This window comes from Pan troglodytes, chromosome 1 (genome assembly GCF_028858775.2).
Source record: "Pan troglodytes isolate AG18354 chromosome 1, NHGRI_mPanTro3-v2.0_pri, whole genome shotgun sequence".
NCBI classification, from domain to species: domain Eukaryota; kingdom Metazoa; phylum Chordata; class Mammalia; order Primates; family Hominidae; genus Pan; species Pan troglodytes.
The window spans coordinates 207085541-207106241 of NC_072398.2; positions in this window are offsets into that span (position 1 = coordinate 207085541).

A 20701-nucleotide genomic window follows, 5' to 3' on the forward strand; every position below is an offset into this window, starting at 1 on the left:
TGGTTGGGACAGAGATGAAATCATAGGGGGTGGAAGCTGTCCTGAGTGCTGAACTACTTCTGAGTGGGACCACTGGAGCAATGTCGGTGGGTAGAGGCAGAGCCAGGTACGGGTGGAGCCATGGGTTTCAGACTTCCAAAAACTGAAAAGATACTCAAAAGGCCAATCTACAATAGTGGTGTTACCTGCAGGAGTGGCTGGCAATTAAACAATTTCTTCACCTTAGCAGAATTCAGATTCCTCTCCTCCCACAGCCTGATGACCTTTCATTGGCTTAACAAAGACAGTTGAGTTTTGGGGAAGGCCTATTATCATTTAAAGTATAAACTAAATGTGTCTCAAAGTTAGCTCAGCCCCAAAGCCCAGGAATAATTAAGGGAAAGGCAAGATGGGTGTGGATTAGATCAGATCTCTTTTACTGCCATGATTTTCTTACTGTTATAATTTTTGCAAAGGTAGTTTCAATGGGATTATGAAAATTGGTATATTTTGCAAATCAAAAATAAAATTGTAAGTCCCCCAACCATCTGAATGGATCCTCCTCTCAACCAAGAGCATTCCAAAGTTAACCTCAAAAATTAGTTCAGGCCATGATGGGAAGGGGGAGTTGGACATGCCTCGTTATTCCCTCCTCCCTTTTGGAATTCAGACACAGCTGACCAGCATTAACATTAAAACAGATCTTAAGACTGATAGAACAGGTCAGGTGCAGTGGCTCATGCCTATAATCCCAGCACTTTGGGAGGCCAAAGTAGGCGGATCACCTGAGGTCAGCAGTTCGAGACCAGCCTGGCCAACATAGCAAAACTCTGTCTCTATTAAAAATACAAAAATTACCTGGGTGCAGTGATGGGTGCCTGTAATCCCAGCTCCTCGGGAGACTGAGGCAGGAGAATCACTTGAACCCAGGAGGCAGAGGTTACAGTGAGCCGAGATTGCACCAATGCACTCCAGCCTGGGTGACAGAGCAAGACTCCATCTCAAAAAATAAATAAATAAATGCATTTTAAAAAGCTCCCTTGTCCATTCCCATTATATCTTTCCCATTGCAATCACCAACAATTGTTTATGAAGGCTAGAGTCTTTTGTTATAATGTTGGATGCATTAGGCCTCAGGGACAGGTCTCTGACCTTCCGCTGCCTCCTTTCATCTGCCCCAAGGCAGGACTTGGAGTCTTAAGACTCTCCGATGAGAGGGTCCCACTCTATACCCTGTGGGAAAGAATGCTAATATCATGAAGCTTCCATAAAAACCCAAGATTGACTAGGTCAAGAGAGCTTCCAGATAGCTGAACACGTGGAAGCCAGCAGGAAGGGGAAGAAAAACTGGTCCAGGTGCTGGGAGGGTGGCGCACCCCAACTCCACAGGGCCAGAAGCTCCTGCGCTTGGGCCCCTTCCAGACCTCACCCTATGTATCCCCTCATCTGGCTGGTTATCTGTTTCCTTTAACATAGCTTTCTTAGTAAACTAGTAAATGTAAGTGTTTCTCTGAGTTCTGTGACCACTCTAGCAAATTAATCGAATCCAAAGAGGAGGCTGGGGGAACCCCAGCTTGAAGCCAGTCAGTCAGAAGTTCTGGAGGCCCAGACTTGTGACTGGGAGAGTGGAGAAGGAGGGAGCAGTCTTGGGGACTGAACCCTCAACCTGTGGGATCTGGCACTGTCTCTGGGTAGATAGCGTCAGACCTGAATTGGAGGCCACCTGGCTGGTGTCTGCTGGTTGGTGGTGGGGAGAGACGCACACACGTTTGGTTATGTAGCAGGACAAGCCGCAGACAAAACCCCTCAGACACTGAGTTAAAGAAGGAAGGACTTTATTCGGCCGGGAGCTTCGGCCAGACTCACGTCTCCAACAACCAAGCTCCCCAAGTAAGCAATTCCTGTCCCTCTTAAGGGCTTACAACTCTAAGGGGGTCTGCATGAGAGGGTCATGATGGATTGAGCAAGCAGGGGGTACATGACTGGGGGCTGCATGCACCAGTAATCAGAACGGAACAGAGCAGGACAGGGATTTTCACAGTGCTTTTCCACACAATGTCTGTAATCTATATATAACATAACTGGTTTAGGTCAGGGGTCCATCTTTAACCAGGCCCAGGGCTAGGCGCCGGGCTGTCTGCCTGTGGATTTCATTTCTGCCTTTGAGTTTGTACTTCTTCTTTCATTGGAGGCAGAAATTGGGCATAAGACAAGATGAGGGGTGGTCTCCTCCCTTAGTCACAGAAGTTTTCTTCTGTGTAGTTGATCATTGTGGTGTGAGAGTAGAGGAAAAACCCAGTGTTAGGAGAGTTTCTCCCTAGACAATCTTTCATCAGTTATATGATTTGCAACTATGTCCTCCCATTCCCTAGGTTGCCTTTTGAGAAACTGTTGATACTATCCTTTGATTTAGAAAAGTTTTAAAATTTGATGAAGTCTTGTCTGTTTTGTTCTTTTGTTGCCTATGTTTTTGGTTGTCATAGCCAAGAAATGATTGTCAAATCCACTGTCATGAAGCATTTGTCCTATACTTTCTTGCTAGTTATAGTTTTATCACTTACATTTAGATATTTGATCAGTTTTAAGAGTTAATTTTTTATTTTTATTTTTTTAGAGACAGAGTCTCACTCTGCCGCCTAGGTTGGAGTGCAGCGATACAATCATAGCTCACGTAACCTCGAACTCCTGGGCTCAAGGGATCCCATTTTTAAGTTAATCTTTGTATATGATGTTAGGTGAGGGCCTCACTTCGTTCTTTGGCACGTGGACATGCAGTTTTCCCAGCCCCATTTGTTGAAAAGTTATCATCCTTCTCCATTCAATGGTCTTGGCAGCTCTGTTCCATTGATCTGTATGTCTGTCTTAATGCTAGTTCCCACTGTTTTTGATACTGCAGATTGTAGTAAGTTTTGAAAGCAGGAAGTGTGAGACTTCCAACTTTGGTCTTTTTCAATTGTTTTGGCTTTTCGAGGTCCCTAATATGCCATCACTTTTGCTATATGCTATTTGTTAGACGCTAATCACTAATCCCCACACTCAAGGAGGGGAGATTACCCAAAGGATTTGAATACAAGGAGGCAGAAATTACTGCAAGATATTTTAGGGGCTGCCTACTACAATAGCTTTTTTTTTTTTTTTTTTTTTTTTTTTTTTTTGAGATAGAGTCTCACTGTGTCACCCAGCATGGAGTGCAGTGGCGCAATCTCGGCGCACTGCAAGCTCCGCCTCCCAGGTTCACACCATTCTCCTGCCTCAGCCTCCTGAGTAGCTGGGATTACAGGCGCCCGCCACCACGCCCAGCTAATTTGTGTGTGTATGTGTGTGTGTGTGTGTATTTTTAGTAGAGATGGGGTTTCACCATGTTAGCCAGGATGGTCTCAATCTCCTGACCTGGTGATCTGCCCACCTTGGCCTCCCAAAGTGCTGGGATTACAGGCGTGAGCCACCGCGCCCAGCCTACAATAGCTAACATTTACTGAGTACTTAATATAGTAAGTCATATGTGTATATACTCGTATAATCTTCACAACAGCCCTGGGAATCAGAAATATTACTATGCCTGATTTGTAACAGAGGAAATTGAGGTTTAAAGAGATTAAACAATTTACCCATGGCCCTCCAGCTGGGATTCAAACCCAGTCTGTCCAACTCCAAAGCTGTGCTTTTAACCCTTATACTGCCTATGCACACATAATTACTTCCATGTCTCAGATGAATGGGAAATGTTGCTGGTTATCATTTAGAGCTTAGCTTGATGATTTGCAAAAGTCTCAGATGACTGCTCATGAGTAGAAGAATAAGCGCTCTCAGCTGAATTTAGTATTAGTCAAATGAATTTGAGAAATCCTATTTTAGTTCAATGCCAACTTGTTATAGAAGTTTGCTACCCACTGTGGAAAAGAAAGGACAAACCCACAAACATACTGAAGAATTTTTCTTCTTGCCGCAATGGAAACTATTTATGTTCTCCAGCTTCTATAAGAAGAAGCTTGGCTCGAAGGAAGCTTCTGGACCTAATTTCATAAGCAGCTGCCTCATAACGTAAAAATCTCTCTCAGATATCTCCTAGAGCTTCTGATTCACGTCACACATGAGAGAACTTGGTGAAAACAAGTTTCCACAGAGCCTCTTCTCCTAAGAAAGTTCTGCTTTCAAATAACTCCATCCGCACCTCCTCCCCAGCCAGATTCTAACACTGGTGAAGAGACAACCTCCTTCTCACCCTGAGGAACGTGTCAGGGAGTGTCTGAATGAGTTATAAAGATTCTCTTCTCCTCTTTTCCCCCTTCTTTTGTGACCACATCTGCAAACTCTGAAGAAAGAACATGTTGGTTTGGGTTTAAAACCCAGAATAGAAAGCTGGCATTAGAAACGTTTCAGGAATGCTGAGAATTTTTAGAGGTGTTCTTTTTTTTATTTTTTGAGACAGAGTTTCGCTCTTGTTGCCTAGGCTGGAGTGCAGTGGCGCAACCTCAGCTCACTGCAACCTCCGCCTTCCAGGTTCAAGTGATTCCCCAGCCTCAGCCTCCTGAGTAGCTGGGATTACAGGCATCCGCCACCAGCCCCAGCTAATATTTTGTATTTTTAATAGAGATGGGGTTTCACCATGTTGGCCAGGCTGGTCTCGAACTCCTGACCTCAGGTGATCCACCTGCCTCAGCCTCCCAAAGTGCTGGGATTACGGGTATGAGCCACTGCGCCTGGCCTAGAATGTGTTCTTAAAGGTTCTTGTTCTCATTATGTTTTTATGAGCAGGTATAATTGTCTTAGTGTTTCGGCTTAATAGAGGAATCCACTCCATTCAAATATTATTTTTTTCTGAATCCCAACTCAGTCCTTGGCACTGGATGGGATGCTGTGAGGGTGCAGAGAGGAATAAGACGTGGGGCTTGCCCTTAAGGAGCTTTAACAGGAAGACCCAGAAATAGGAGCAACTATGTCTGCTATAAGGCAGAACAGGCCAGATGCTATCAGGGAGTTGCAAGTAACCATAAACATGTGCCAAACACAGTCTCTACAAAAAAAAAAAAAAAGCAGGGCATGGTGGCTCAAGCCTGTAGTCCCAGCTACTTGGGAGGCTGAGGTGGGAGGTGGGAGGATCACTTGAGCCTGGGGGGTCGAGGCTGCAGTGAGCTGTGGTTGCGCCACTGCACTCCAGCCTGGGCAACAACCAGAGTGAGAACCTATCTCAAAAAAAAGAAAAAGTTTTCGGCCGGGTGCAGTGGCTCACACCTATAATCCCAGCACTTTGGGAGGCTGAGGCAGGTGGATCACCTGAGGTCGGGAGTTCGAAACCAGCTTGACCAACATGGAGAAACCCCATCTCTACTAAAAATACAAAATTAGCTGGGTGTGGTGGCGCACGCCTGTAACCCCAGCTATTCAGGAGCCTGAGGCAGGAGAATCGCTTGAACCCGGGAGGTGGGGGTTGCGGTGAGCCGAGATCGTGCCATTGCACTCCAGCCTGGGTGACAGAGTGAGACTCTATCTCAAATAAATAAATAAAGTTTCCTCCCCTCTGCACATGGCACTCCTTTCATTTACAGAAGCCCTTTTCTACACTCTCACAAGCTGTCCTGAGAGTTTCACCCACCCCCACGGGGACAGCACAGTGTTAAGAGCACAAGCTCTGGAGCAAGGCAGCCTAGTGTTGAATCCCAGCTCTGCCGTGCAGACGATGCATAACTCTGGGCAAGTTACTTAACATCTCTGGGACAGTTTCCCCATTGGGAAAATGAAGATAATATTTCCTGTTGGCCCAGCACAAGTGGCTCATGCCTGTAATCCCAGCACTTTGGGAGGCCAAGTTGGGAGGATCACTTGAGCCCAGGAGTTCAAGACCAGCCTGGGCAACATGGCAAAACCTCATCTCTACAAAAAATACAAAAATTAGCTGCGCGTGGTGGCACACGTCTGTAGTCCCAGCTACTTGGAGGCTGAGGTGGGAGGATCACTTGAGCCCAGGAGGTCTAGGCTGCAGTGAGCCGTGATCGTGCCACTGTACTCCAGGCTGGGTGACAAAGCAAGACCCTGTCTCAAATAATAATAATAATAATAATAATAGTAATAATATTCCTTATCTTGTTGGGTGGTTATGCAGATTAAGTGAAGTGGTCAATTTAAAGGGTTTAGTGGTCAGTTCATACAGAGCATTCAATGAATTAGCAGTTGTGACATCTCCATTTCCTAAATGAGAAGGCTGAGGTGTAACTGGTCCAACTGATTTGCCCAGAATTATTCAGCTAGTAAGCAGTAAGGGCAGGGCTTGAGCCCAAGACTTCTGGCTCCAAGTCCAGTGCTCGTTCTGTTGTTTAGCAGCCTGAAAGCTATGGGAGTCCAGGACCTGACCCAGGGGCTGGGGAGGAAGAGTAGGAAGTGGGAGGAGTGGAGCTCCAGAGAGGTTTCCTAAGATAACATGGAATGGAGACTTTCTTTGAGCTGCTGTATGTGAAAGCCTTCGTCTAAGGATTATTTTCAACAGCAACTCAATTTATTGGGTATCCTACTCAATATATTAGTGTAATTTCTTTCTTTACATTGAATGTTCAACACCTTTTTTTTTTTTTTTGAGATGGAGTCTCACTGTGTCACCTAGGTTGGTGTGCAGTGGCGTGATCTCGGCTCACTGCAACCTCTGTCTTTCGAGTTCAAGCGATTCTCCAGCCTCAGCTTCCTGAGTAGCTGGGATTACAGGTGCACGCCACCCCACACCCAGCTAATTTTTGTATTTTTAGTAGAGACATGGTTTCGCCATGTTGGCCAGGCTGGTCTCGATCTCCTGACCTCACGTGATCCACCTGCCTGGCCTCCCTGTTGGGATTACAGGTGTGAGCCACTGTGCCCAGCTGAATGTTCAGTTTCTTTTGATTGATCCCTCTTCTGTGTTCCCAAACACACTGTACAAATTCTGCTATTGAAGAGTAATTGCCCCAAAATTTAGTGGCTTAAAGCAACAAGAATCATTTCATCATCTTTCAAGGTTTCAGAGGGTCAGGAATTCAGAAAGGGTTTGCCTGTGTGGTCTGACTTGGGGTCTCTCATGCGGTTGCTGGTGGTGAATGGTGAACGGAGCTGGATGGGCATAGCTCTGCCTTCATTTACTCTCAGAGCGGGCCAGGCGCAGTGGCTCACGCCTGTAATCCCAGCACTCTGGGAGGCCGAGGCGGGCAGATCACAAGGTCAGGAGATCAAGACCATCCTGGCTAACACGGTGAAACCCCGTCTCTACTAAAAATACAAAAAACTTAGCCGGGCGTGGGTGGCGCGCGTCTGTAGTCCCAGCTACTCGGGAGGCTGAGGCAGGAGAATGGCATAAACCCGGGAGGCGGAGCTTGCAGTGAGCCCAGATCACGCCACTGCGCTCCAGCCTGGGCAACAGAGTGAGACTCCTTCTCAAAAAAAAAAAAAAAAAAAAATTATCACTCTGACATACTCTACTGGTTGAAATGGTCTCAAACGTCTTCTCAGGTTATCTTTGGAAAATACAACCCACCAGGTGTGCTTTTGTGTCTACCTTTCCTGCCAGAACACTCATTCATGCAGTCACTCAGGTACTCATTTGTTCCCTCATCCAACATTTGTTGAGTACCTGTTGCTCTCCAAACACTAAGGTAGGCCCCTTATATAGATTATTTCATCTAATATTCAGGTCAACCCTTTGAAGTAAATGCATAATCCCCGTATTTAACACATGAGGAAGCTAAGGTTCAGAATGGTGCAGTGACTTGCCCAAAGTCATGTGAATGAGTCGAGAACCCATGATTTGAACCCATAACTGTCCATTCCAGAGCCTATGCCCGTTCCTTAACCAGCCTGCCCTCCCAGGATCAGCATAACCTGGCTGCCTTCAAGGCTTTTGAGTTTGTACCTTGGCTAAGCTCTGTGCTCTTCATGCCCCCAGGACTGGTCAGAGGGGCTGGGGAAAGGAACGAGGGAAACACTGTCTGGGGCCAGTGGGAAGGAACCCCAAGTCCTGTGCCAGCTATGGAACTTCCACTTGTGGTCCCAGGGGTTCTGGCCACACAGTGCAGGGTTGGGATTCATGCCCTTATTGAGGAGACAACACCTATTCACACATGACCAACAGGGGTTATTTTGGTGCCAACTCCAGTCAGCTGAGTGTCAGCATGGAGTGCTGAGTTGAGAAAGATCATGAGCAGAATCTGGGCTGGGCAGGAATAAGGGTCTTGATCCATTAGTTATGTCTGCCACTGATACATAACCAGGTATGTTGGCACATGGACCTTGCATCCCAATCTTACAAAACTACATCTCTTTTCATATGGGACAATACTAAGAAGCAAGCACCACAAGGGCAAGGATTTTGTCTGTTTTCATCCCCGCTATATCCCCAGTGCCTAGAACAGTGTCCTTCAGGGATTAGGATCTCAGTGAATATTTGTTGCATGAATGAGACAATTATGGTTTAGTGGTTAAATGGATTGACTCCAAGCCTGTCCCAATTCTAGGTTTGAATTCCATCTGTGCCACTTGATGGCTGGATAATATTGGATAAGTTGCTTTGTTTAACTTTTCTGAGACTCACCTACTTCATTCATTTGTCTATTCATTTATTCATTCAACAAATATTAGTTGAGCACCTAATGGATGTTGAACACCTAATTTTGGGGATGTACCAAACACTGTTCTAGACGCAGGGGATGTAGAAGTGACCAAAATAGATATAGATCCCTGCTGTTATGAAGTTTATATTTTAGGAAGGAGGAACAGAAAAATGAACAAATGAAATATACAACAGGTGTTGGCTGGGCACGGTGACTGATGCCTATAATCCCAGCACTTTGGGAGGCCAAGGCCAGCGGATCACAAGGTCAGGAGATCGAGACCATCCTGGCTAACACTGTGAAACCCTGTCTCTAATAAAAATACAAAAAGTTAGCCGGGCGTGATGGCATGCACCTGTAGTCCCAGTTACTCCAGAGGCTGAGGCAGGAGAATAGTGTGAACCCGGGAGGCGGAGCTTGCAGTGAGCCGAGATTGCGCCACTGCACTCCAGCCTGGGGGACAGAGCGAGACTGTCTCAAAAAAAAAGAAAGAAAAGAAAAGAAATATACAGTAGGTGTCATGTGATGATAAATGCTTTGGAGAAATACTAAATGAGTCAGGGGGCCAGGCGCGGTGGCTCACGCTGTAATCCCAGTACTTTGGGAGGCCAAGACCAATGGATCACCTGAGGTCAGGAGTTCGAGACCAGCCTGGCCAACATGGCAAAACCCCATCTCTACTAAAAATACAAAAATTAGTTGGGTTTGGTGTAATCCCAGCCTATAATCCCAGCTACTCGGGAGGCTGAGGCAGGAAAATCATTTGAACCCAGGAGACGGAGGCTGCAGTAAGCCAAGATAGTGCCACTGCACTCCAGCCCGGGTGACAGAGCGAGACTCCATCTCAAATAAATAAATAAATAAATAAATAAATAAAATTTTTAAAAATAAAATGAGTCGCAGAACAGGAATTCTGGAGTGAGGTGGGAGAAGATTTGCCTCCTGGCCTATAGGACCATGTGAAGATTACAGTCCAGAGTACAAAGGATGGTGAACTTGGTCTTACCCAAAACACCTAGAGCTCCTCTTACCTACTTCCTGGGGAATATTATGTTATATTTGAATATGTAACACAATATATATATATAATCCTTACTGGTAAGTGTTGTGAGGGTTAAATGAGAAAATATTTGTGAAAAGTTTAACTCTGTGTCTGGTATACAGTGAGGGTTCAGTGAGGAGGTTTATTAGTGTTTTCCTTTCATTTATTCAGTAGACATTTACTAACTATTGACTATACACCAGAACCAGCCACCTGGGGCTAAGTGTTATGACTCAGTTCAGCCAATGCTTCACCTTCCCAACTGGACTGTAAACACATTGAGGGCAGGAGTTATGTCTAATTCAGTCCCACACGGAAAGTCAGAGCAGGATGGTCTCTCCCATCTTCTGCTTTTGTAGGAGAAGAATCTGAGGCTCACACTTGTTCAAGGCCACATGGCAGGATGAGGCAGTGCCAGAACTAGAACTTGGTCTCTGATCTGGTCTTTCCTCCCCTGTTGCTTCCTCATCCATCCAAGGATCTCCCGAATCCCCGGTTATTAACTCTTGGCTATACCCTTTTATGGGTCCTGCAAGCTGTTGTTAAAGACAAAATTATTAGTGACAGTCATTCAAGATGGTAAGGAAGCGTTTATTCAAGGGGGGGGGCGCATCATGACAGGTATAAAGACCACTTCAATGGGGTTTTGCAGTTGGGGGAGACAGATTGGACTCAAGTCCACATACAGAATCAGCAAGTGGAAATTTATAGCCAAGGAGCAGGGTGGGGATCACTGGATGAAAAATTACTAAGAGAATACATCAGAAGTAAGGGGAGGGGGGCTTCTGGCTAAGCCAACCTAACATCCTGGCTGAAGGCAAGCCAGGATCATCAGATGTCACCTGGGAGGTGGTGGAGGATGAAGGACCCTATCAGATATTGAGGGTGATCAGACATGGAGGACAGGAGATTCTAGCTAAATCAACTTCACAGGATTCTTGCTGACATTGACCAATGCAGAGATGAACACAGAAGTCAAGGTCTCGTTGAAAAGTTCAAGGCTAGGCCAGGCACGGCGGCTCTCGCCTGTGATCCCAGCACTTTGGGAGGCCGAAGCGGGAGGATCTTCCAAGGTCAGGAGTTCGAGACCAGCCTCACCAACATGGAGAAACCCCCTCTCTATGAAAAATACAAAATTAGTCGGGTGTGGTGGCACATACCTGTAATCCCAGCTACTCAGGAGGCTGAGGCAGGGGAATCGCTTGAACCCGGGAGGTGGAGGTTGTGATGAGCTAAGATTGTGCACCATTGCACTCCAGCCTGGGCAACAAGATCGAAACTCCACCAAAAAAAGAAAGAGAAAGAAAGAAAGAAAGAGAGAGAGAGAGAAGAGGAGAGGAGAGAAGAGAAGAGAAGAGAAGAGAAGAGAAGAGAAAAAGAAAAAAGAAAATTCGAGGCCTGAGTAGAGTTTGGTCAAGGAATCTTTGTCACTATTCAGCCTGTGATGTAAAACCATGAAGTCGTTCAGTCAACTTTTCCTGGAAGTTCAAACCTATCCACAGCTTCTCCAGCCAACTGGAGTCGGGAGTGCCCAGCCAGTTGGATGCTTTGGCATCTGCTCAGAGTGGAAACTGCAGCTGCAGACTTTGCTGCGGTTGTTCAGTCGCCAGTGACCCAGCCAGTCCAGCGGCATGAAACGCCTCCTTCTGACCCATTTGTTTTAACCCCTGTGTTGGGGCCCTGGACTCTAACTTCTCTTTGTACAGAAAACAGCTCTTCCTGCCACCCCTGGCCCCTTTGGGCTCTGTTTCGTCCTTAGCCCTAACTCTCTTTGCCCTCCCTCCACGTCTCTGAACCCTTGCAAGGATGGGAGTGGGAAGTGGAAGACAGGTTTTTCCCTGTCCCTCTTCCTCCAAGAGGTTGCACCCCCTAATGGGCTACCTTCTCATGTCCCCTGTCCTTTGTGTCCTGCTGATCACTCCAACTCAGCACCTGGGCCCCAGAATGCATCTTATGCCTTTTTGACTCATTCTCCAAGCACAGTTCTAGACACATAAACAGACAAATAAATACTTGCTGGCTAATTGACAGATACAGCAATTTAAGGAAACAAAGCAAAAACTGAACGAGAAATGGGACTTGTGACAAGCTGGGAAGACTTCCTGGAGGAAGAAGGACTTATGTTGGGCCTGGAAGAAGGAGTCAAGACCAAATTGATAAGCAAGAGTCAGAGGGCATTGCAGGCTAAGAGAATCAAAGGTGTAGAGGTGGAAATATGTGGGCAGATTAGAATTCCAGACCTAGAGAAGAGGCCCTCTAATAAGTATTTTCAGCTTGTGATCCATTGGTGAGTAATAAAAATTATTTCTTTGGCTACAGATGGCATAGTTAAATAAAATAAAATTAATTAGAACTGAATAAAATAAAAAGGAAAATATCAGAGTGTATCCCGTATAGTAACAATTATTGGTTTCATGAAACTGAAGTTGCAATTTTACATATAGTATGTATTATATGTGTTTCTGTTTTTGTTTTTTGTTTTTATGTTGTTGTTTGTTTGTTTGTTTTTGAGATGGAGTCTTGCTCTGTCATCCAGGCTGGAGTGCAGTGGCGTGATCTCAGCTCATAGCAACCTCCACCTCCCAGTTTCAAGCAATTCTCCTGCCTCAGCCTTCCGAGTAGCTGGCACTACAGGCATGCACCACCACACCCGGCTAATTTTTGTATTTTTAGTAGAGACAGGGTTTCTCCATGTTGGCTAGGCTGGTCTTGAACTCCTGACTTCAGGTGATCCTCCCACCTCGGCCTCCCCAAGTGCTGGGAGTGTGAGCCACTGCTCCCGGCCTTATATGTGTATTGAGTCATGATATAAAATGAATCTTTCATGGATTGCAGTAAGAAAAAAAAAGTTTTAACTTCTTACCAAACCCAGCCTGTTCATTTCACAGATGAGGGGGCTGAGGCTTATAGAGAGTTAGAATGGGGCTGGGATTGGACACTGGGGTTTCTGACTCCCAGTGTCCTGTCTCCCCACACCATCCCACCTTCCAGAGGTAAAGGAACAGATCAGATCCACCTCCCAGACTCTGTGGCTTCCATTATTTTTGCCATGCCAGGGACACTCAGCAATTATTCATTCAACAAATACTCTCTGAGTATTTGTCCAGTCATGGGTTGGACACTTGTGCCAGGTACTGGGATAGTATGGAATTTACGATGGGTGTGTGGGATTTTACTGCCTGACATGGGTTTTCTCCTGGGTTAACTTTTATATTTTTTGTTCAGATTGGAGATGTGAAAGGAAAATTATCCTGACACTTGTTAAAATGGTGAAGAGAACTTTTAAGACTATTGCAGTAGGGGTGTTGCAACGGATTGCGGGGAATCAGACGCAACTCCAAATACAACACGGATAAGTGGGAATTTATAGCCAAGGAGCTCAGTGACTGGGGGGGTCTGTGGGTGGAAATTTACTATCAAAAGACTAAATTACAACAAATTGGCCAGGTGTGGTGGCTCACGCCTGGTGTGTAATCCCAGCATTTTGGGAGGCCAAGGCGAGCAGATCACCTGAGGTCAGGAGTTTGAGACCAGGCTGGCCAACACGGTAAAACCCGTCTCTACTAAAAATACAAAATTAGCTGGGAGTGGTGGCGCATGCCTGTAATCCCAGCTACTTGTGGGGCTGAAGCAGGAGAATCGCCTGAGTCCAGGAGGCGGAGGTTGCAGTGAGCCAAGATTGTGCCACTGCACTCCAGCCTGGGCAACTGAAACACTCCATCTCAAAATAAATAAATAAATAAAATTACAACAAATTTAGTTTAAAGATCTTAATTGGCATTTATTTGCGATTCTAGAATAGAGCAACACCTCATTCTGTAAAATGTAATAAGTGTTCCCATGAGCCAAGCAGAAGATTTTAGTTTTATAGACAGAAAAGGGGCAGGGAAAGCAGAAACAGAGAACAAAGGGGGGATTCATTTCCTAGTAAAGGTTAAAGCAGAGGGAACATGGGCCAGGTGTGGTGGCTCATATCTGTCATCCTAGTGCATTGGGAGACTGGGATGGGAGGATCGCTTGAGGCCAGGAGTTCGAGACCAGCCTGGCCAACATGGTAAGACTGCATCTCTATAAAAAATAAAAATTTAAAGGTTTTGTTTTGTTTTTTTTTTTTGACAGAGTCTTGCTCTACCACCAGGCTAGAGTGCAGTGGCACGATCTCAGCTCACTACAACCTCTGCCTCCCAGGTTCAAGCGATTCTCCTGCCTCAGCCTCCCGAGTAGCTGGGATTACAGGCACACGCCAACACACCCAGCTAATTTTTGTACTTTTAGTAGAGACGGGGTTTCACCATGTTGCCAGGCTGGTCTCAATCTCCTGACCCGTGATCTGCCCTCCTCGGCCTCCCAAAGTGCTGGGATTATAAGCGTGAGCCACCACACCCGGCCTTAAAGTTTCTAAAAAGCAGGCCAGGCGCAGTGACTCATGCCTGTAATCCCAGCACTTTGGGAGGCTGAGGCAGGCCTACTGCTTGAGGTCAGGAGTTCGAGACCAGCCTGGCCAACATGGTGAAACTCTGTCTCTACTAAAAATACAAAAAAAAAAAAAAAAAATTAGCCAGACATGGTGGTGCATGCCTACAGTCCCAGCTACTCGAGAGGCTGAGGCAGGAGAATCACTTGCAAAAGGTGGAGGTTGCAGTGAACTGAGATCATGCCACTGCACTCCAGCTGAGTAACAGAGCAAGGCTTCGTTTCAAAAAAAAGTTTTTAAAAAGCAGAGAGCACTTTGTTATCATGCCTGCTAAAATTGGCTTGTTTGGAGGTTTGGTGTTTATCTGGCTCCCTCCTGGTTTCTCAGAAGGTCAGATAAACAATTTAGTTTTGGCTTGGTAGCATGGGCTTCGGCACGAGGAACTCCATTTCGGTCTGCTCTATTGGGCCTCGTGCAGGAAGTTCAGTTCAAATCAATGTCCTCCTATAAATTTTAACATTACTAAGAGGAGACGTCAAGAATATGGAGATTCTTGTGAAACAGACCTAACAAGATTCTTGCTAAAGGCAGGCCCAGGACATACACATCAAAGGTGGGCGATGAAGAACTTTATCAGATATCCAGGGTAGGGGGATGACTTAGCAGGATTTTTTGCTAGGACTGGGCTGGGCCAACCAAAGACAGGACAGAGCCAAGTTCAAGTTCTAATTGAAAAGACAGAGGAACCTAACTAAAGTTTGCTCAAAAAGAGTGTTTGTCAGTGACAGCATCTATATTTATCTTATTACCTTGTTTACACCAACCCCTGATATTTATATGGTGTTTTCCATTTTTTCTTCTTCTTTTCTTTTTTTTTTTTTTTTTTTGCATGTAATTGCTAGGTGGTGTTACTAGATGGAAAAACTGAAATTCAAGAAAATTAAGTCACACAGCTATTCAGTGGCAAACTGGGAACAGAGGCCCAGGTCCCTCTGGTTCAGAGCCCAGACTCTCAATCCTTGTGCTATGTTGCTTCTCATGGAAGCTGGAAAATCCAAATCTAATCTTCTGCTACCAAAGCTGCCTGCCACAGTCCTCTTTTGGAGAGGGGAACGTTATCAGCCTGTGCTTGTACTGCTGGCTGAGCCCTATGGTGAGAGTCATCAAGACAATCACTAAATGCTCTCAGGTCCCGGAGCCTGGTAGGCTCAGATCTGCCTTGGCATCTGCCCACATGGCTATTTATAGAATTGACTGTTTACTGCTGGGGCTGGGCAGGGGCTGGGCTGGGGCTGCGCAGGAAGGCAAAGGGCAGCTCTAAAGAAATAGTCACGTGCTGGGCGCTGGCGTTTTTTCAGACACTGGAAGCCCCAAGTTTGGCTCCAAACTCTGGTTCTATTAATCAACCCTCTAATTCATCTCTTCCACTGTGTTCTCTCCTCTGCCCCCATGGCCCAGCCTGGGTTCCTCAATACCTCTGGCCTGGAATTGTGGCAGCCCAGAAAGAAACACATCTAGAAGTTAACAGCAGCTACCTCCCTGTGGTGAGATCAAGAAGCATTTTTGTTTTCTTCCTTCTATTTTTAAAAAGTTTTCCAGCCGGGCGCGGTGGCTCACGCCTGTAATCCCAGCACTTTGGGAGGCCGAGGTGGGCGGATCACGAGGCCAGGAGATCGAGACCATCCTGGCTAACACGGTGAAACCTCGTCTCTACTAAAAATACAAAAAATTAGCCGGGTGTGGTGGCGGGCGCCTGTAGTCCCAGCTACTCGGGAGACTGAGGCAGGAGAATGGCGTGAACCCGGGAGGTGGAGCTTGCAGTGAGAGATCGCGCCACTGCACTCCAGCCTGGGCGACAGAGCGAGACTCTGTCTTAAAAAAATAAATAAATAAATAAATAAATAAGTTTTCCATACCATTGATGGGCATTTAGGTTAGGGGGAGAAAAAAAAATAGAAAGAAGTTTTCCAAAATGTCCAAAATAAGAATGTTGGGTTTTTCAGGGAGACCTTTGGTGGGTTTATTGCCTTAAGCAGCCCCCTGCCGTCTATGACGCACTGTCATGGATTCTGTCCAAGGTCCCTCTTGTGGAATTGGTTCATCAAGGGATTGAATTTTTATTTATTTATTTATTTATTTATTTATTTTGACGGAGTCTTGCTCTGTCGCCAGGCTGGAGTGCAGTGGCGCGATCTCAGTTCACTGCAGCCTCTGCCTCCTGGGTTCAAGCAATTCTCCTGCCTCAACCTCCTAAGTAGCTGAGACTACAGGTGCGTGCCACCACACCTGGCTAATTTTTGTATTTTTAGTAGAGACAAGGTTTCACCATGTTGACCAGGATGGTCTCAATTTCTTGGCCTTGTGAACTGCCCGCCTCAGCCTCCCAAAGTCTGGGATTACAGGCGTGAGCCACGGCACCTGGCTGGACTGAATTTCTTTTATCCCGTTTCCTCCCATTTCCCGCAGCACCAAAAGTAACTCTCCTCTGGGGTACCTCTGGGTGGATAAGTATCCTTAACTTTAAATGTGTCCTTGTGAAATATGTTATACTCTTGTATATATAGACGTTTTCTAATTTACAAAATGGTCACATGTTAGAAGCCTTACCTTGCTTCCTTTTTGACGTGGCACATTGTTGGTTGCTTCTGTTTACTTTCTTTCTTTTCTTTTCTTTTTTCTTTTTTTCCAAGACGGAGTTTCGCTCTATTGCCCAGGCTGGAGCGAAGTGGCACGATCTCGGCTCACTGCAACCTCTGCCCCACGGGTTCAAGCAATTCTCCTGCCTCAGCCTCTTGAGTACCTGGGATTATAGGTGCCCGCCACCATGCCTGGCTAATTTTTGTACTTTTATTAGAGACAGGGTTTCACCATGTTGGCCAGGCTGGTCTTGAACTCCTGGCCTCAACTGATCTGCCTGCCTCGGCCTCCCAAAGTGCTGGGATTACAGGTGTGAGCCACCGCACCCGGCCTGCTTCTGTTTACTTTCATAATTGGGGGGAAAAAGGCCTGACAAATGGGCAAAATTTGGGTCTGATGGATTTTTTTTTTTTTTTTTGAGACAGAGTCTTGCTCTGTCACCAAGGCTGGAGTGCAGTGGCACAATCTCGGCTCACTGCAACCTCTGCTTCCCAGGTTCAAGAGATTCTCCTGCCTCAGCCTCCTGAGTAGCTGGGATTACAGGCACCCACCACCACACCTGACTAATTTTTCTATCTTTTAGTAGAGACAGGTTTCATTATGTTGGCCGGGCTGGTCTTGAACTCCTGACCTCAAGTGATCTGCCAGCCTTGGCCTCCCAAAGTGTTGGGATTACAGGCATGAGCCACCCCACCTCACTTGGCCCAGTGGATTATATTCTTGAAAATGATGGAAAGTAGATTTTATTTTATTTATTTATTTATTTTTGAGACAGAGTCTCGCTCTGTCGCCCAGGTTGGAGTGCAGTGGCACAATCTTGGCTCACCGCAAGCTCCGCCTCCCAGGTTCCTGCCATTCTCCTGCCACAGCCTCCCGAGAAGCTGGGACTACAGGCACCCACCACCAAGCCCGGCTAATTTTTGTATTTTTTAGTAGAGACAGGGTTTCACCATGTTAGCCAGGATGGTCTCGATCTCCTGACCTCGTGATCCGCCCGCCTCGGCCTCCCAGAGTGCTGGGATTACAGGCATAAGCCACCGTGCCCGGCGGATGGAGAGTAGATTTTAAGTGTTCTCACCACAAAAATAAGTATATGAGGTAATGCATATGCTAATTGGTTCAATTTAGCCATTCTACAATGTATATGTATATTACAAAACATCACATTGTACATGTTAAATGTATACAATTTTTGACAATTCTAAAAAATTAATTAATTTTAAAAGGAATACTGTATAGCAGGGTTTAAAAGGCAAAACATAACAACAGTTTTGGTGAAAATATGTTATCCCATATGATTGCAGACACATTTTGTTTTATTTTCCCAAGTTAATTCAGGGACCAACATTTACACTGAAAACTGAATAATCTTTTTTTTTTTTCTTTTCCTCCATCGCCCAAGCTGGAGTGCAGTGGTGCAGATCATGGCTCATTGCAGCCTTGACCTCCTGGGCTCACATGACCCTCCTGCCTCAGCTTCCTGAGTAGCTGTGAGTACAGGCATACATCACCATGCCCAGCTAATTTTTTATTTTTTGTAGAGACAGGGTCTCGCTATATTGCCTGGGCTGGTCTCGAACTCCTGGGCTCAAGCAATCCTTCCTTCCTCCTCAGTCTCCCACAGGCCTGGGATTACAGACATGAGCCACCATGCCTGGCTTTGAATCATCTTAGGGTCAGTTGGTTCAGACAGTGCAAAGACTGCTTCCCTGTGGCCTGACAGGAAAAGTATACCTCTCGGGAATGTTCCTCCTCAGATCAGACCCTCAATATGACAGCACTCGGCCCCAGCATGGGGTAGATCCATCCTGTAGATGGCGGCATCTCACAGTACAAGGGCTGCTGAGGCCAGCTCTACCCAAGGAGCTGAGAAAACCACCTCCTAAACCCTCACCTACAATTGCTCCTGGTCCTCCCAGGGAAAAAAGAGAACAGACTTCCTCTGTGGGCCCCATCAGCCCTGCCCAGGGGACTTAGAGATCATGGAGCTTCCTTATTGATTCTCTTGTCCAGTGCTGCCCATAGGGAGTCCAAGGACCAACAGCATCTGCTTCCCCTGGGAATTAGTTAGAAATGCAGATTCTTGGGCCCCATCCCAGAATACTGAATCAGAATATCTGGGAGTGGGGCCCAGCAATCTGTGTTTTGGGGTTTTGTTTTTTAAGAGTCAAGGTTCTCTCTCTGTCACCCAGCCTGGAGTGCAGTAGCATAATCAGAGCTCACTATAACCTCAAACTCCTGAGTTCAGGCAAGACCTCCTCCCGCCTCAGCCTCCCAGAATGCTGGGATTACGGGCATGAGCCACCTCGCCCGGCCCCAGTCTGTGTTTTAACAGGCCCTATGGGTGACTTCCATGCACTCGGGCGTTTCAGGGGCACCTATTATCTCCAACTTCCTCATTTTAGGAATGGAGAAATTGAGAACAGATACAGGAAGCAACTTGTTGCTCAGCCAGGCAATGGCAGAGACCACACAAAAACTCCGCTTCCCAGTGTTCCTTCCACTTGAACTTTCAGTAACTTCCTTTCTTTCTTCCTTCGTTCATTCATTCCTTCACTCATTCATGCCTTCCACCTCCAATTACATGCTTTGGGCTGCAATGGAGGACCAGGCGTTTGGGGACAGCCTCACCCTTCTTCCCCATGTGGGGCTTTCTCAAGGCCAGAGGTCTAGGATTCAGGATTGTGGAAGCATCTGCTAGATCTCTTCCAGCTCACCCCTGGGTCTCCAATTCCAGCCCAGATAGGAGTCTGATGTAGGCTGCAGGCGGGCCCCACTCCCCAGCTCCTTCTGGTCTTCTTTTCCTCTTTCTTGGCACCTGGGGCTCTCTGTCCCATTCCTCACCGCCAATGTCTTGCTCTTGGGAGAGATGCAAGGGCTGGAGGCTGTTACTGTTCCATTTCCCAAAGGGATGAATGATCAAATTAAAGGCCCTTCCCAGCAATGGCTTTGCGCTGAAGGAGCCAGGACTAGGTCCAGACCAGGGTTCACAAGTTAGCATTTTGAGCTGGATAATTCCTTGCTGTAGGGCTGTCCTGTGCATTGCAGAATGGTTAGCAGCATTCCTGGCCTCTCCCTAGCAGATGTCAGTAGATTTCCTCCACCAGGTTGTGACAACCAAAAATGTCTCCAGATATTGCCAAGTGTCCCCTCTGGGTGGTGTTGCCAGATAAGACAGAGAATGCCTGGTTACATTCTTTTTTTTCTTTTTCTTTTTTTTTTGAGACAGAGTCTCACTCTGGAGCCCAAGCTGGAGTGCAGTAAGGCGATCTCGGCTCCCTGCAACCTCCGCCTCTGTGGCTCAAGCATTTCTCATGCCTCAGCCTCCTGAGTAGCTGGAACTACAGCTACGCACCACCACACCCAGCTAATTTTTTGTATTTTAGTAGAAATGAGGTTTCACCATGTTGCCCAGGGTGGTCTTGAACTCTTGATCTCAGGCAGTCCATCTGCCTCTGCCTCCCAAAGTGCTGGGATAACAGGCGTGAGCCACCACGCTAGGCTGAGCATTCTAATAGCAGATAAGCAACAAGTAATTTTTAGTGCCTGAATGTCTCAACTATTGTTGCATTACCTCACATACTTATTTTTGTGGTGAGAACACTGAAAATCTACTCTCCATCATTTTCAATAATATAATTCATTGGGCCAGGTGGGGTGGCTCATGCCTGTAACATTTTTTACTTGAAGAATCTTGCAACTCTACCTCAGGGGCAAAATCTTTCTTCATTGGCCCAGATCAGGGTCTGGGGTGTGGGGAGCAGTTAGTGAGAGGATCTGATGAGATAATCATAGGCCATGAGTTTACAAGGGCAAAAACTTTGCCATAATCATCTCTGTATCCTTAGAATATAATGGCGTCTCATTAAATATTTTATCTGAGAGTGGGTGTGAGGACACTTGGAACTATATCAGATACCATACCTGAGTACATCCAGCCCAGGACTGGACATTAGGGACATACTCCCTAATAAATATAAACTGAAGATAATGTTTAGTTTGACTCACATAGCATTTTTTAAAGGTGTGACTTTGGGCTTTACATTCTAAAATTGGCAACTGGCT